Source organism: Carassius gibelio, chromosome A9 (genome assembly GCF_023724105.1).
Source record: "Carassius gibelio isolate Cgi1373 ecotype wild population from Czech Republic chromosome A9, carGib1.2-hapl.c, whole genome shotgun sequence".
NCBI lineage: Eukaryota > Metazoa > Chordata > Actinopteri > Cypriniformes > Cyprinidae > Carassius > Carassius gibelio.
The window spans coordinates 11,313,231-11,328,472 of NC_068379.1; the positions used below are offsets into that span (position 1 = coordinate 11,313,231).

Sequence of the window (15,242 nt, forward strand, 5' to 3'; positions counted from 1 at the left end):
ATATCGTACACCGGAGTCTCTCCGTCTTTCCCAGCGATCTCCAACGCAAGGCACTACTATCAACACCGAGCAAACACACGAGCACTGAGGATTATCAGATCAACACAAGAGGGGGGGGGGGGGGGGGGATTATCCACTGCTACGGAGAAATATGCAGTCGGAATCCTTTCTTAAAGGCAGTTAGTCTCCCTCCACATCCGTCATTCACTCTCCACAATTTACAAGGAATGTTCATAAAGTCTTCACCCACCAGTGCACAGTGTTGTCCTCTCCCAATACGAATCCAATGATCTCCTTCACTCAGGGGCCTTCCAAACGTAGGATCGCTCCTTCAACTCAATCCACAATAAGAGGTAAACACAACATACAAAAGGTCGATCACTTAACTTCCTCCGCACTTCCAATATCCATTTTCCTTGGATTCTCCGTTGCAGCCCGTAAATCGCAACATCCACGCCACACCAGCCACTTCCGTATCCTGTGGAACAACAGCAGAACAAAAACTTCTCTCTCCTGTTCATAAACCAGCCCCTTTTATATCACTGCTTCCTTCCCGATCCTCTAATCGGTATCCGACACGTCCTCTTCCCACACCTGACATGTATTTTGGATAATTTTCCCGCCTTGGGCCAACCGGAACAGAGCTTGTGTTTCACTTAAATTAGTCCGGGCGGAAATATTTCCCACACTACAGTTCCGCCCGGATCAGTCACCCAGTGACAAATACAACAGCCCCAGTGGCCTAAGGGATAAAGCATTGGCTTCCTAAGCCAGGGATTTTGGGTTTGAGTCCCTTCTGGGGTGATTACAGCAGAGTGGTGCAGTGGAAGCATGATAGAACAAAACCATTTTGATTGCCACTGTAAGCACTGTGAGTCTACAGTTAAACTTACCATTTTGAAGAACAAGTGTGCAATTGTATTACAGTTTTTCTCAGTCACTTTGGTACATTTCTCAGAGCAGATTTGAAATTCTCAAAACTACCTGTTCAATTCTCACATCATTGTGTCAATTGTGCACATCAAAAAAGCAGTTTCTCATTTCTTTGAACAAGTTGCAAATGATTTATAGTTTTCTGTGCAATAGTCTTACCCCTCAAAACATCTAGTTTTTATTTCATTGTATAAGTCATTAAATGCAAAATGGTTAATCTAGTTGTCATAAAACTGCCAAGCACACATTTTTTTTTATTTTTTTTTTACACATTATAATTAGACTTTTTGTCAATTTGGCATGAATTGTGCAAGTGAATATTCACTAATGAAGAGAATATAAATGATACAACAAAGATAAACCATTTCTCTGAAATAGCTCAAAGGTTCATCTTCAGGTGGAAAGCTTATACTGTATAGACAGAGGACAACACAAGAGTCTGACAATTTACTTATTTTCATCTTTGTGCCCATATTTCTTTTTCCTTTTCTACATCACAATGACGTTGTAAAGTTTTTTTTTTTTTTTTTTTTTTTTTTGGCCAGACCACTAGTAATGTGTAAATGTGTACTTTTGAAATGATTATATGGCATACATAAGCATATGGCATACTGTTCAATACAGTAACTGTTATCCAAAATGTTGCTATAGTTTACATCAGAACATCCCTCCAGAGTAAACTGTTATATTGACAATATGACTAAAGTATTTGACTGTCTTATCTATACAGAATGACTTGTCATTCTGATGGCACTGACATGTTCATTGACACAGATAAAGCGACTGAGAAAAACTGTAATTGTGCAAATGCTATGTACTTCAAATATTAAATGCGTTCATCATTTTTTTTTTTTTTTTTTTTACTAATATTACAGTTTTTCTCAATTGCTTTGGCTCAGTTCTCAAATTATTTTTTTATTTCCCAAAACATTAAGTTCAGATCTCTGAACAATTCGCTTCTTTTTCACATCAGATTGGAATTTCTTATTGATTTTGAGCAAATTGCAAATGCTTTGGCACATGTGTGCAAAGAGTACATACAACTGTCTGCAGTTTGGACAACAAATAATTGCATATGGCTTGTTGATCAAAACTGATGACTCGATTCTCACTTGCACTGTCAAACACTTCAGAACTTCTCAGACATTTTTTATTGTGTAAGCCATCACATTAAAAACTATCTATTCAATTATCATAATTAGTATACATGAATGTATATTCTAAAATATATCTGACATTGACATTATTTGTAATGTCTGCTAAATTGGCACATGACCTCTAATTGCATTCGCAATCTAATTGCATTCGCAATCTAATTGCAAATGACCTCTAATATGAATCAACCATTTAACCATTTACTTAACCAATCAACTTTGGGAGTATATATATATATATATATATATATATATATATATATGTGTGTGTGTGTGTGTGTGTGTGTGTGTGTGTGTGTGTGTGTAGATTGCCCACAGCACAATCACACAATCACTGCTGTAGAAGTTTTTGAGAATGGAGGACGTTCACAACCCTGAGCTGCAGCAACATGCTCGTGGAAGAGCAATTGGAAGGCGTGTAAGAATACGTGGTGGTGGTAGAGGAAGAAATAATCGAGGAAGAGGTGGAAATAGAAGAGTCAGAGTCTCTGATGAAATCAGAGCCACACTTGTGGATAAATAAATCATAAATCATGGTTTTACAATGGAAAAGGCTGGTCAAATGTAATGTAAACAGGTCCACAGTGTCATCAATTGTGGACATCACAGCTGACCATTGCAGGGGATGGGTGCGGCATTCAAAGAGATTTTTTCCATGGTGTGTGGCAATGGAAAACATCAGATGTGATGTTGATGAAAATCTTTGGCCTGACCAACGTGAGCGACAAGATGTCCACCAAGAATTATTATTATTTTATTTTTTTCCATGAATGTTATTTGTTGTTTGTGTATTTGTGGTAATACACAAATATGAAATGTAAAGTGAAATCTTGTTACTCTTGTCAGTTACTTTACATGTAGAGTAAATACACTTGTATTGTGTATATACACATGAAGTACAAAAATAAACACTGTAAAAATACAAATGTTCATAGACTTCTTTTTTTTCTACATGCTATTGACTTTTCTCAACAAATATGAGATTTTAGTTTAAACCCTTACTTTTCATGGTTGACTGTTGTGGTGAAAAAACAACTAAACATTTTGACCAGTGTGGGTCACACAATGACAAAAATACTTTAGATTTTGCTGGCCTTGGCCAAATTATTGACACAATAACTAGGTTTTGAAGCATGAATTAAATGTTTTGGGTGAGTAACTACATTTTGCAGACATGTTATAAAGTTTTGAAGTTCCTGCAAACAGTTGTGACATTTGCACTCACAGTTTAGAGAATGTTAAGACTGTTTCGAAAAATGTGCCAAAGCAATTGAGAAAAACAGTAATGAAGTAAAATGCCACTTAAGTGTACTTACAGAAAAAAAATGCACTTTACAGTTTTTCTCAGTCGCTTTGGTACATTTCTCGAATCAAACTCACAATTTGCAAAACAGTAAGTCCATTTCTCAAAACAACTCGTACAAATAGCAAAACACCATGGATTACCTGCAAAAGCCAGTCTCCTGCTCAAAATCCTTAATTACAGTTTTTCTCAGTCACTTTGGTGCATTTTTCAAAACAGAAATGAAATTCTCAAAACTACTTGTACAACCTCCACATCATCTAGTCATTTATACACATCATAAAACCAGTTTCTCATTCTTTTGAACAAGTTGCGATTGCTTTTGTACATTCATGCAATTGATTATGCATGTTTATCGGCAGTTTCCTACATTATCAGTTGCTCATGTCATGTTGCTCAAAACGTATTGCATAGTTTTCTGTGCAACAGTCTTACCACTCAAAACATCTAGTCTTTAGTTCATCATATAAGTCATTAAATGCAAAATGGTTAATCTAGTTGTCAAAAACTGCCTAGCACACTTTTTATATTTATTTTTACACATTATTATTAGACTTTTTGTACATTTGGCATGAATTGTCCAAGTGAATCTTGACTTATGAAGAGAATGTATATGATAAACCAATGATAAACCCTTTCTCTGAAATAGCTCAAAGGTTCATCTCATGAATCTTCAGTTGAAAAGCTTATACTGTATAGACAGAGGACAACACAAGAGTTACACATTCTGAAAATGGACTTATTTTCATATTTGTGTCCATATTTGTTTTTCCTTTTCTATATCACAATGACATTGTAAAGGTTTTTTTTTTTTTTGGTCAGACTTTGTAAAAGTGTAACTGGGAATTCTATCCAGTCTCTTTCAGTCAATATCCCACATACAGTAATGTGTAAATGTGTACGTTTGAAATGGATATATGGCATACATAAGCATATGGCATATTGTTCAATACAGTAGTTTACATCAGATCATCCCTCCAGAGTAAACTGTTATATTGACAACATGACTAAGCAATTTGACTGTCTTATCCGTAAACTATGACACAAGGACTTGTCATTCTGATGGCAGTGATATGTTCATTGACACAGATATTTATTTTTGAGAGATGAACTAAGGATTTTGAGCAGGAGACTGGCTTTTGCAGGTAATTCATGGTGATTTGCTATTTGTACGAGTTGTTTTGAGAAATGCACTTTATGTTTTGCAAATTGTGAGTTTGATTCGAGAAATGTACCAAAGCGACTGAGAAAAACTGTAATTGCTCAAAAATAAATATCCGTGTCAATGAACATGTCAGTGCCATCAGAATGACAAGTCCTTGTGTCATAGTTTATGGATAAGACAGTCAAATCGCTTAGTCATGTTGTCAATATAACAGTGTACTATGGCAACATTTTGGATGACAGTTACTGTATTGAACAGTATGCCATATATCCATTACAAGAGTACAAATGTACACATTACTGTATGTGGGATATTGATTGAAAGAGACTGGATAGAATTCACAGTTACACTTTTACTAGTGGTCTCCCCCCCCCCCCCCCCCCCCCCCCCCCCCCCCCTAAAAAAACAAACAAACAATGTCACTGTGATATAGAAATGGAAAAATAAATATGGGCACAAAGATGAAAATAAGTCAATTTTCACTGAAGATTCATGAGATGAACCTTTGAGCTATTTCAGAGAAATGGTTTATCATTGGTTTATCATCTACATTCTCTTCATTAGTAAAGATTCACTTGCACAATTCATGCCAAATTGACAAAAGGTCTAATAATAATGTGCAAAAAAAAAAGTGTGCTTGGCAGTTTATTACAACTAGATTACAGTTTTTCTCAGTCGCTTTGGTACATTTCTCTAATCATTCTTGAGATTTGCAAAACAGTAAGTGCATTTCTCAAAACAACTCGTACAGATATCAAAACACAATGGATGACCTGCAAAAGCCAGTCTCTTGCTCAAAATCCTTAGTTCATCTCTCAAAAATAAATATCTGTGTCAATGAACATGTCAGTGCCATCAGAATGTCAAGTCCTTGTGTCATAGTTTACGGATAAGACAGTCAAATTGCTTAGTCATGTTGTCAATTTAACAGTGGAGGGATGTTCTGATGTAAACTACTGTATTGAACAGTATGCCATATGCTTATGTATTCCATATATCCATTTCAAAACTACACATTTACACATTACTGTTTGTGGGATGTTGATTGAAAGAGACTGGATAGAATTCCCAGTTACACTTTTACTAGTGGTCTGACCAAAAAAATAAAAAAATAAAAAATACTTTTACAATGCCATTGTGATATAGAAAAGGAAATATGGGAACAAAGATGAAAATAATTCCATTTTCAGAATTTGTAACTCTTGTGTTGTCCTTTGTCTATACAGTATAAGCTTTCCTACTGAAGATTCATGAGATGAACCTTTGAGCTATTTCAGAGAAATGGTTTATCATTGGTTTATCATCTACATTCTCTTCATTAGTCAAGATTCACTTGCACAATTCATGCCAAATTGACAAAACATCTAATAATAGTGTGTAAAAATACAAATAAAAAGTGTGCTTGGCAGTTTTTGACAACTAGATTAACCATTTTGCATTTAATGACTTATACGATGAACTAAAGACTAGATGTTTTGGGGGGTAAGACTATTGCACAGAAAACTGTATAATACATTTTGAGCAACATGACATTAGCAACTGATAATGTAGGAAACCGCAGATAAATGTGCGTAATCAATTGCATGAATGTACAAAAGCAATCGCAACTTGTTCAAAAGAATGAGAAACTGGTTTTATGATGTGTATTAATGACTAGATGATGTGGAGGTTGTACAAGTAGTTTTGAAAATTTCATTTCTGTTTTGAAAAATGCACCAAAGTGACTGAGAAAAACTGTAACCATTTTGCATCTAATGACTTATACAATGAACTAAAGACTAGATGTTTTGAGGGGTGAGACTATTGCACAGAAAACTATATAATAAATTTTGAGCAACACGACATTAGCAACTGATAATGTAGGAAACAACAGAGAATTGTACATAATCATTTGCATGGATGTACCAAAGCATTTGCAACTTGTTTAAAGAAATGAGAAACTGCTTTTTGATGTGCACGAGTGACACAATGATGTGAGAATTGAACAGGTAGTTTTGAGAATTTCAATTCTGATCTGAGAAATGTACCAAAGTGACTGAGAAAAACTGTAATAATGTCAAATTTAAAGTTTTACTTAAAAATAAATTTTAAATCATTATTTTAATGATCTTTTGTCAAGCGTTAAAGATGTACGTTGTTGTTTTGACTAACATACTAAAGCACATGTAAAGAACTTCATCATAACTGTAATGTGTTATACAATATTGCATTTAAAATAAATATATTTTAAATGTACTGTTTTGCAACTTCATTAAAAATTAATAATTACAAGTATTTAATTCTTTGTATGTATATATTACAAAATATTCAGTAGAAATCACATTAAGTTTATTTTAATTTCGGCAGTGCACTTTAACCATATTTCAACGACAATTATCTATTAAAGTACTTAAACTATAATTTGTTTTAATTTAATTACAGTTTCCCTGTCAAGGGAACTTCGAACTGCGTCCTCTGAAGGGACACTATGGGGAACACCTCGTCGTGACCCGTGTCTGAAGCATACTTTGAAAAACGCCAATGTGTTGGCCGGCGACAGCCTCTGACGTCGCTACCGGCGCGACTATAAATACGCGCCCGTAGGACCCGTCACTGATCTTCTTCGTCTTCATTGACTGTTTTGTTTGAAGCGTGCATCTGAGAAACGGCCAGAATGGTAAGAGCGATCTATTATGGTTATCATGGCATCCACTAGCAAGGCGTTTAAACAGTGTGTACATCCATGTCAGCGTTATTTGACACCTGATGACACACACAGTCTTTGCGTCTCTTGTTTGGGCAAAGAGCACGCGCGCGATGTCCTTGAGGGGGCAATCTGCGCGCACTGCGAGCGTTTTTCTGTGGAAAAGCTCCGCTCTCGTTTGTCATCTGGATCTCGCGGCTCAGGACCCGCCGTTGCCGAGGCACGGAGGAGAATGAGCTCGTGGGGATCGCAGGTGGATCTCGCTGAGGAGTTTAGAGAGGGACTTTCCTCTCACACTCTCCGGCGGCAAACGAGAGTGAACTTCAAGAGGAAGATGCGTTGTCATTAACCCTTTCTGACACTGAAGTTAGTGCTCTGCTGGGTTCTAACCAGAAAGAGCAGGAGATATTTGAGAGTGGTGAAGAAGCTGAGGCTGAGCCGCTCATTTCTCCTGCTCTGCGTATGGGGAGCTGTTAGAGGTTATGGATCGCGCCCGGCCAAAATTTTTTTTTTTTTAAATAAAATAAAAATAAAAATAAATAAACTTGCCATGGAAGTGTGCCAGAAAGGTAACGTCGCGAGGTAGACTCGATGAGTGTTATTTTTCTGACCATAGCCCGCAGCCCAGGTGAGCCTTCCATTCTTGCCTGACTTACATGCAGAAGTTGAAAAGGAATGGAAGAGGCCGTTCTCTCTTGCATCCTTCGGTTTCAGCATACGAGTTATGCTGATATCGATGGCATGCACGAGGACGGCTATGAGAGGATGCCCCCTGTAGAAGAGATGCTGGCTTGCTATCTCTCAGTGGGGGAACATCCTCTCTAAAATCTCCCTCTTTGCCATCTAAGCCCTTCCAGGATACATCCCGCTTAAATGGTAAATCATACGCAGTAGCAGAGCCCGAACAACAAAGGGGTCCTGGCCCATCTCGATCTGAGGATCGAAGACGGGCGCAGAAGGCTAGTGTCGCGGCTCGTGCTCCTCCCCCGCCTGAGGGCAGGGGCAAGAGGAATCGCGGGTCACGAAGAGGTAAGCAGGGTCTGAAGGATGTGATTCAGACGGGGCAGCGTTCTCGTCTGGATCAGAGCGATACCTAGGAGTTTGTCACTTCCTTTTGGATGTTTTTAAATTCCGTTTCATTTCTCCCCTGCCTAATTCCCCTGTAGCCACCAGCGCTCCACCTGATCGTGGTTAGGTGGAAAGTTTCTCACATAACAGTCTCCTATCCTGGACCTGTTATGTTTTTGGTTGGTCCTATTTTCATAGTGACCTCCTTACTGACGGTCCGGACCAAAAGGGGACGCCCCGTAAAGCGGGACTCCAGTACAGGAGGGTGGGTGAGTATGTAACCCTTTCTGCTTATGGGTGTTATGTTGCTGGTGGTTATGTCTTCTAACAGACTCTGTGAGTTTCCTTTTACAGTGCTCAGTTCCAGCCTTGTGCTCTGGCCACGATCACACGCTTTCGGCAGGCGGCCGTGCCGTGTGGGTTCGCCCCCCCCCAGGGCGCGACACCCACCGCGGAGCGAGTTCCACGTGCGGGAAGCAAGCGCTCTCCGGTTGCTCGTCCCACACCCCTCCCGAGGAGCCTGGCTGATCGTCAGAACTGGCATAGCACTGCAGGGAATATCATGGATATCCGGCCAGGTCACCCTGAGGGGCCGCCTGGCCGCTTGGCGCATCAGGGGAGGTGGTAGTTACGGAGTCCTTCTGTATGTACTGCCTCAGGTGATGCTCCCCTCGCTTGAGGGTTGGGTTGGAGCTCGCCTCTCCCGTGCGATCCAGCGCCTCTGCGATGCTTAGGAACCTTTCTGTACACACGCTAAGCCTGTGTACTGTCTCAAAACCACGTGGTGGTCAGTGTGCACGTGAACACTTTGCGCACTGTCTCAAATCCACGTAAGTGGTAAGTGTGCACGCAAGGCTCTGCGCACTTTCTAAAATCCTGTACGGTAAGGGTTACGCGCCCCGCTTCGTTCCCTTTCTTAAGATGATTAGCCCCGAGGTTTCTTGGGCTTCATTCAACCAGTGTGTATTTGTTATACACCCCAAGCATCGCTTCCCTCAACATGAGGGGCTGTGTGGACTCCCGCATATTGTTGTCTTTTCAGATAGTAGGCTTCACCAGGCCTCTCTGATGGTGAGCTCCCACATACTGTGGTTGTCAGGTAGTAGGCCTCACCAGGCCTCCCTGGAGATTTAGCTCCCACATGCTGTGCGTTTCCACTAAAAAAAAAAAAAAAAAACAAGCTCCCACGGTTTGTGGTTGTCAGGTAGTAGGCCTCACCAGGCCTCCCTGGAGTCGAGTTCCATATTAACTTCCACTGAGGTGGTTATCAGGTAACAGGTAGTAGGCCTCTCTAGGCCTCTCTGTAGGTGAACTCCCACATATTGTGGTTATCAGATAGTAGGCTTCACAGGTCTCTCTGAAGGTGAGCTCCCACATACAGTGGTTGTCAGGTAACCTTTTTCTGTACACACGCTAAGCCTGTGTACTTTCTCAAAACCACATGGTGGTCAGTGTGCACGTGAACACTTTGCGCACTGTCTCAAATCCACGTAAGTGGTAAGTGTGCACGCAAGGCTCTGCGCACTTTCTAAAATCCTGTACGGTAAGGGTTACGCGCTCCGCTTCGTTCCCTTTCTTAAGATGATTAGCCCCGGGGTTCCTTGGGCTTCATCCAACCAGTGTGTATTTGTAATACACCTCAAGCACCACCCCTTAACATGGGGGGCTGTGTGGGCAATTCTCGCGGTAGTTTAGCAGCGCTCCCCTTTTCTAAAAGGGTCGCCTATGAGCATGCTGCTCGGAGCTCGGAGTCCTCCTCTCATGGGAGACTGAATTCTCGGTTTTTTCATCAGAGCGCTCCAGTACTACATACTGTTTTGAGACGCACTGTGAGAGCAGACATCCTGCTGAGGCTCGGGGAATGGCGCCTTCGCACCAAGGTGTTGAAGTAGAGTTAGAGAGGTTGGCCAGACCTGGGTGGATCGGTTTTGCGGCTCAAGAGAGCGTCGCACTATCCCCTCTGGCTTCCTCTGACTCATCCAGCTCCATTGGGGCTGGACGCCATGGTACAGGCGTGGCCGAGGCTTCATCTGTATGTTCCGTCCTCCAATTGCTCTGCTCCCGGGCCATTCCATCTACGAGCTGCTCTATCAGAGTGCCACGAGAGCTCCTCCTTTGTGACAGGCAAGACTTCGTAATAAACAGTGCTAAGTTCTTAGCCGTATCCCTTTAAAGGAATCTTTCGTGATTCCAAGCCTTCAGCTCTACCCCGGGCCGAGGCCCTTCAGGTAAGTTGGGTATGTAGCTTAGGCCTTTGGCCATAAGGGATAATGTCATGGACAGCCGTCGAACCGTCCCAGGGGCGACTCCCGGTGAAATGGTAGAGTTGGTACTTAGTGTTTGCCATATTCTGGCCTGCACTCCCCTCAGCATGGCGGCGTGGGTATACTGTTCCCCATAGTGTCCCTTCAGAGGACGCAGTTCGAAGTTCCCTTGACAGGGAACGTCTCAGGTTACGAATGTAACCATGGTTCCCTGAGAGGGAACGAGACACTGCGTCCTCTAGCTCCCTGCCATGCTTCGGACGCAAGCTTCACGAAGAAGATCAGTGACGGGTCCTACGGGCGCGTATTTATAGTCGCGCCGGTAGCGACGTCAGAGGCTGTCGCCGGCCAACACATTGGCGTTTTTCAAAGTATGCTTCAGACACGGGTCACGACGAGGTGTTCCCCATAGTGTCCCTTCAGAGGACGCAGTGTCTCGTTCCCTCTCAGGGAACCATGGTTACATTCGTAACCTGAGACGTTTTTTCAGTCGCTAACAAGCATTTGTCCAAGCAGTTGTCACATTTTCAAAACTCTAAACACAATTAGCACAGCATCTGTCTATTGTGGCCATACCATTCACACATTTCATGTCGTTTTCACACAATATGGATTAATTGAACACATTTCCACAATGCTTACATTTTCTGAACAGACAAGCTATACCTCCCAACAAAATTATGGATCGTTTTGGTAGTATTTACAAATGTTAACACACAACATCCCACAATAGCAAAAACAATGTTCCAAACCTTAGATACAGTATAAAAACCTCTGCTTCTGCAATGATATCAGTTCAAAAACAAATTATCTTAGCTGATTTATGTTGTGTAAATTGCGCCAACCACAACTGATTCCAATCTGGCTTAGACTCAATGGCAGGGGTTATTTTTTTCTATTACATTGACACTTATACAATAAAAGGAGGACTTTGAAGAGTGATATTTTTGGAAACAGAAACAGAAAAAGACAAACACTGTAATGTATGGACGAGGAAGAGTAAGAGCAAGGGGCCCAGGGAGAAGAGCAGGCCCAGTGAGAGATGCAGTGAGAGGAGCAGTGAGAGGAGCAGGAGCAGTGAGAGATGCAGTGAGAGGAGCAAGAGCAGTGAGAGGAGCAGTGAGAGAAGCAGGAACAGTGAGAGGAGCATGAGCAGTGAGAGGAGCAGGAGCAGTGAGAGGAGCAGGAGCAGTGAGATGAGCAGTGAGAGGAGCAGGAGCAGTGAGAGATGCAGTGAGAGGAGCAGTGAGAGGAGCAGTGAGAGGAGCAGGAGCAGTGAGAGGAGCAGGAGCAGTGAGAGGAGCATGAGCAGTGAGAGGAGCAGGAACAGTGAGAGATGCAGTGAGAGGAGCAGGAGCAGTGAGAGATGCAGGAGCAGTGAGAGGAGCAGTGAGAGGAGCAGGAGCAGTGAGATGAGCAGTGAGAGGAGCAGGAGCAGTGAGAGGAGCAGGAGCAGTGAGAGAAGCAGGAGCAGTGAGAGGAGCAGTGAGAGGAGCAGGAGCAGTGAGAGATGCAGTGAGGGGGAGCAGGAGCAGTGAGAGGAGCAGTGAGAGGAGCAGTGAGAGATTGTTTTTATTTTACCCCCCCCCCCCTTTTTTTATTCTGGCCTTTTTGCTATTGTTGTTTTTTTGTTCAGAATGCTCTTATGTGTTTTATGGATATTTTGTTCACTGTAAGCAATACTGTCAAACCTTTTCTGTTCTATCATACTGTGTTTCTACTGTACCTCCTGCAGTAAACAGTAAAGGAAAAAAATAGCTTTTTACTGGAAAGCTTGAATGTGAACATTACTGTACATTTGGACATGCAGTTCCTAACCAAGAAATTCAGTGTAAAACAGTGAATTGCATGTTCTGCATGCAAATACCTGTAAAACTGAGACTGAAAAGTCTATGCAGTTTTTGTAATGTCAACAATAGCCAGTATTTTGAAACCTGGTGTACTTTGATTGACTGCATGTACCTTTTGAGGTGAAAACAAGTGTTATTCTTTGACAGAATAATTTAATTTTGAGTCAGATTTCCAGTGTTTTGGTAAAGTTGGTGTGTGCAGAGAAAGATGTGTTCTATTTTGAAATGAAGATTTTGTATATATTTAACAAAATGTGTTTTTGAGAAGAAAATTATCCATTTGGCCAATTGTGTTTTGTAGGTGTGAGTCTGTGTTAAGAGTTTAGAAAAAGTATCTGAAGTATGGTTAAGCGCTTGTTAGCGATTGAAAAAAACTGTAAAATGAACAAAATCACAGTTAATGCATTTTTTTTTTTTTAAGTACATTATTTCTGTAATAAATACTCAGTTTTATGTACAATGTAGTGTTAAGTACATATTAAATGTAAAGTTGCACATACAGAAGATAATTTACTGAACACATTTACTGAAACAATATATATAAATATATATTACAGTTTTTTTCAGTCGCTAACAAGCATTTGTCCAAGCAGTTGTCACATTTTCAAAACTCTAAACACAATGAGCACAGCATCTGTCTATTGTGGCCATACCATTCACACATTTCATGTCGTTTTCACACAATATGGAGTCATTGAACACATTTCCACAATGCTTACATTCTCTGAACAGACAAGCTATACCTCCCAACAAAATTATGGATCGTTTTTAGTATTTACAAATGTTAACACACAACATCCCACAATAGCAAAAACAATGTTCCAAACCTTAGATACAGTATAAAAACCTCTGCTTCTGCAATGATATCAGTTCAAAAACAAATTATCTTAGCTGATTTATGTTGTGTAAATTGGGCCAACCACAGCTGATTCCTATCTGGCTTAGACTCAATGGCAGGGGTTATTTTTTTCTATTACATTGACACTTATACAATAAAAGGAGAACTTTGAAGAGTGATATTTTTGGAAACAGAAACAGAAAAAGACAAACACTGTAATGTATGGACGAGGAAGAATAAGAGCAAGGGGCCCAGGGAGAAGAGCAGGAGCAGTGAGAGGAGCAGTGAGAAGAGCAGGAGAAGTGAGAGATGCAGTGAGAGGAGCAATAGCAGTGAGAGGAGCAGTGAGAGGAGCAGGAGCAGTCAGAGGAGCAGTGAGAGGAGCAGGAGCAGGATCAGTGAGAGGAGCAGGAGCAGTCAGAGGAGCAGTGAGAGATGCAGTGAGAGGATCAGTGAGAGGAGCAGGAGCAGTGAGAGATGCAGTGAGAGGAGCAGGAGCAGTGAGAGGAGCAGGAGCAGTGAGAGAAGTGAGAGGAGCAGTGAGAGGAGCAGGAGCAGTGAGAGGAGAAGTGAGAGGAGCAGTGAGAGGAGCAGGAGCAGTGAGAGATGCAGTGAGAGGAGCAGTGAGAGGAGCAGGAGCAGGAGCAGTGAGAGGAGCAGGAGCAGTGAGAGGAGCAGGAGCAGGAGCAGTGAGAGGAGCAGTGAGAGGAGCAGGAGCAGGAGCAGTGAGAGGAGAAGTGAGAGGAGCAGGAGCAGTGAGAGGAGCAGGAGCAGTGAGAGGAGCAGTGAGAGGAGCAGGAGCAGTGAGAGATGCAGTGAGAGGAGCAGTGAGAGGAGCAGGAGCAGGATCAGTGAGAGGAGCAAGAGCAGTGAGAGGAGCAGGAGCAGGAGCAGTGAGAGGAGCAGTGAGAGGAGCAGGAGCAGTGAGAGGAGCAGTGAGAGATGCAGTGAGAGGAGCAGTGAGAGGAGCAGGATCAGTGAGAGGAGCAGGAGCAGTGAGAGATGCAGTGAGAGGAGCAGTGAGAGGAGCAGGAGCAGGATCAGTGAGAGGAGCAAGAGCAGTGAGAGGAGCAGGAGCAGGAGCAGTGAGAGGAGCAGTGAGAGGAGCAGGAGCAGTGAGAGGAGCAGTGAGAGGAGCAGGAGCAGTGAGAGATGCAGTGAGAGGAGCAGTGAGAGGAGCAGGAGCAGGATCAGTGAGAGGAGCAGGAGCAGTGAGAGGAGCAGGAGCAGGAGCAGTGAGAGGAGCAGTGAGAGGAGCAGGAGCAGTGTGAGGAGCAGTGAGAGATGCAGTGAGAGGAGCAGTGAGAGGAGCAGTGAGAGGAGCAGGAGCAGTGAGAGGAGCAGTGAGAGGAGCAGGAGCAGTGAGAGGAGAAGTGAGAGGAGCAGTGAGAGGAGCAGGAGCAGTGAGAGGAGCAGTGAGAGGAGCAGGAGCAGTGAGAGGAGCAGTGAGAGGAGCAGGAGCAGTGAGAGGAGAAGTGAGAGGAGCAGTGAGAGGAGCAGTGAGAGGAGCAGGAGCAGTGAGAGGAGCAGTGAGAGATTGTTTTTATTTTACCCCCCCAACTGTAAGCAATACTGTCAAACCTTTTCTGTTCTATCATACCGTGTTTCTACTGTACCTCCTGCAGTAAACAGTAGAGGAAATTTTTTTTTTACTGGAATGCTTTTGAATGTGAACATTACTGTACATTTGGACATACAGTTCCTAACCAAGAAATTTAGTGTAAAACAGTGAATTGCATGTTTTGCATGCAAATACCTGTAAAACTAAAACATAAAAGTCTATGCAGTTTTTGTAATGTCAACAATAGCCAGTATTTTGAAACCTGGTGTACTTTGATTGACTGCATGTACCTTTTGAGGTGAAAACAAATGTTATTCTTTGACAGAATAATTTAATTTTGAGTCAGATTTCCAGTGTTTTGGTAAAGTTGGTGTGTGCAGAGAAAGATGTGTTCTATTTTGAAATGAAGATTTAGTATATATT

At 42.0% G+C, this 15,242-nt stretch overlaps 1 protein-coding gene across 1 annotated transcript in view; it reads left to right on the plus strand.

Annotated features, from left to right (window-relative positions):
* LOC128019619 (transmembrane protein 198-B) overlaps positions 1–15,242 on the plus strand; it is a 138,039-nt gene that overhangs the window by 60,091 nt on the left and 62,706 nt on the right. The window lies entirely within an intron of this gene.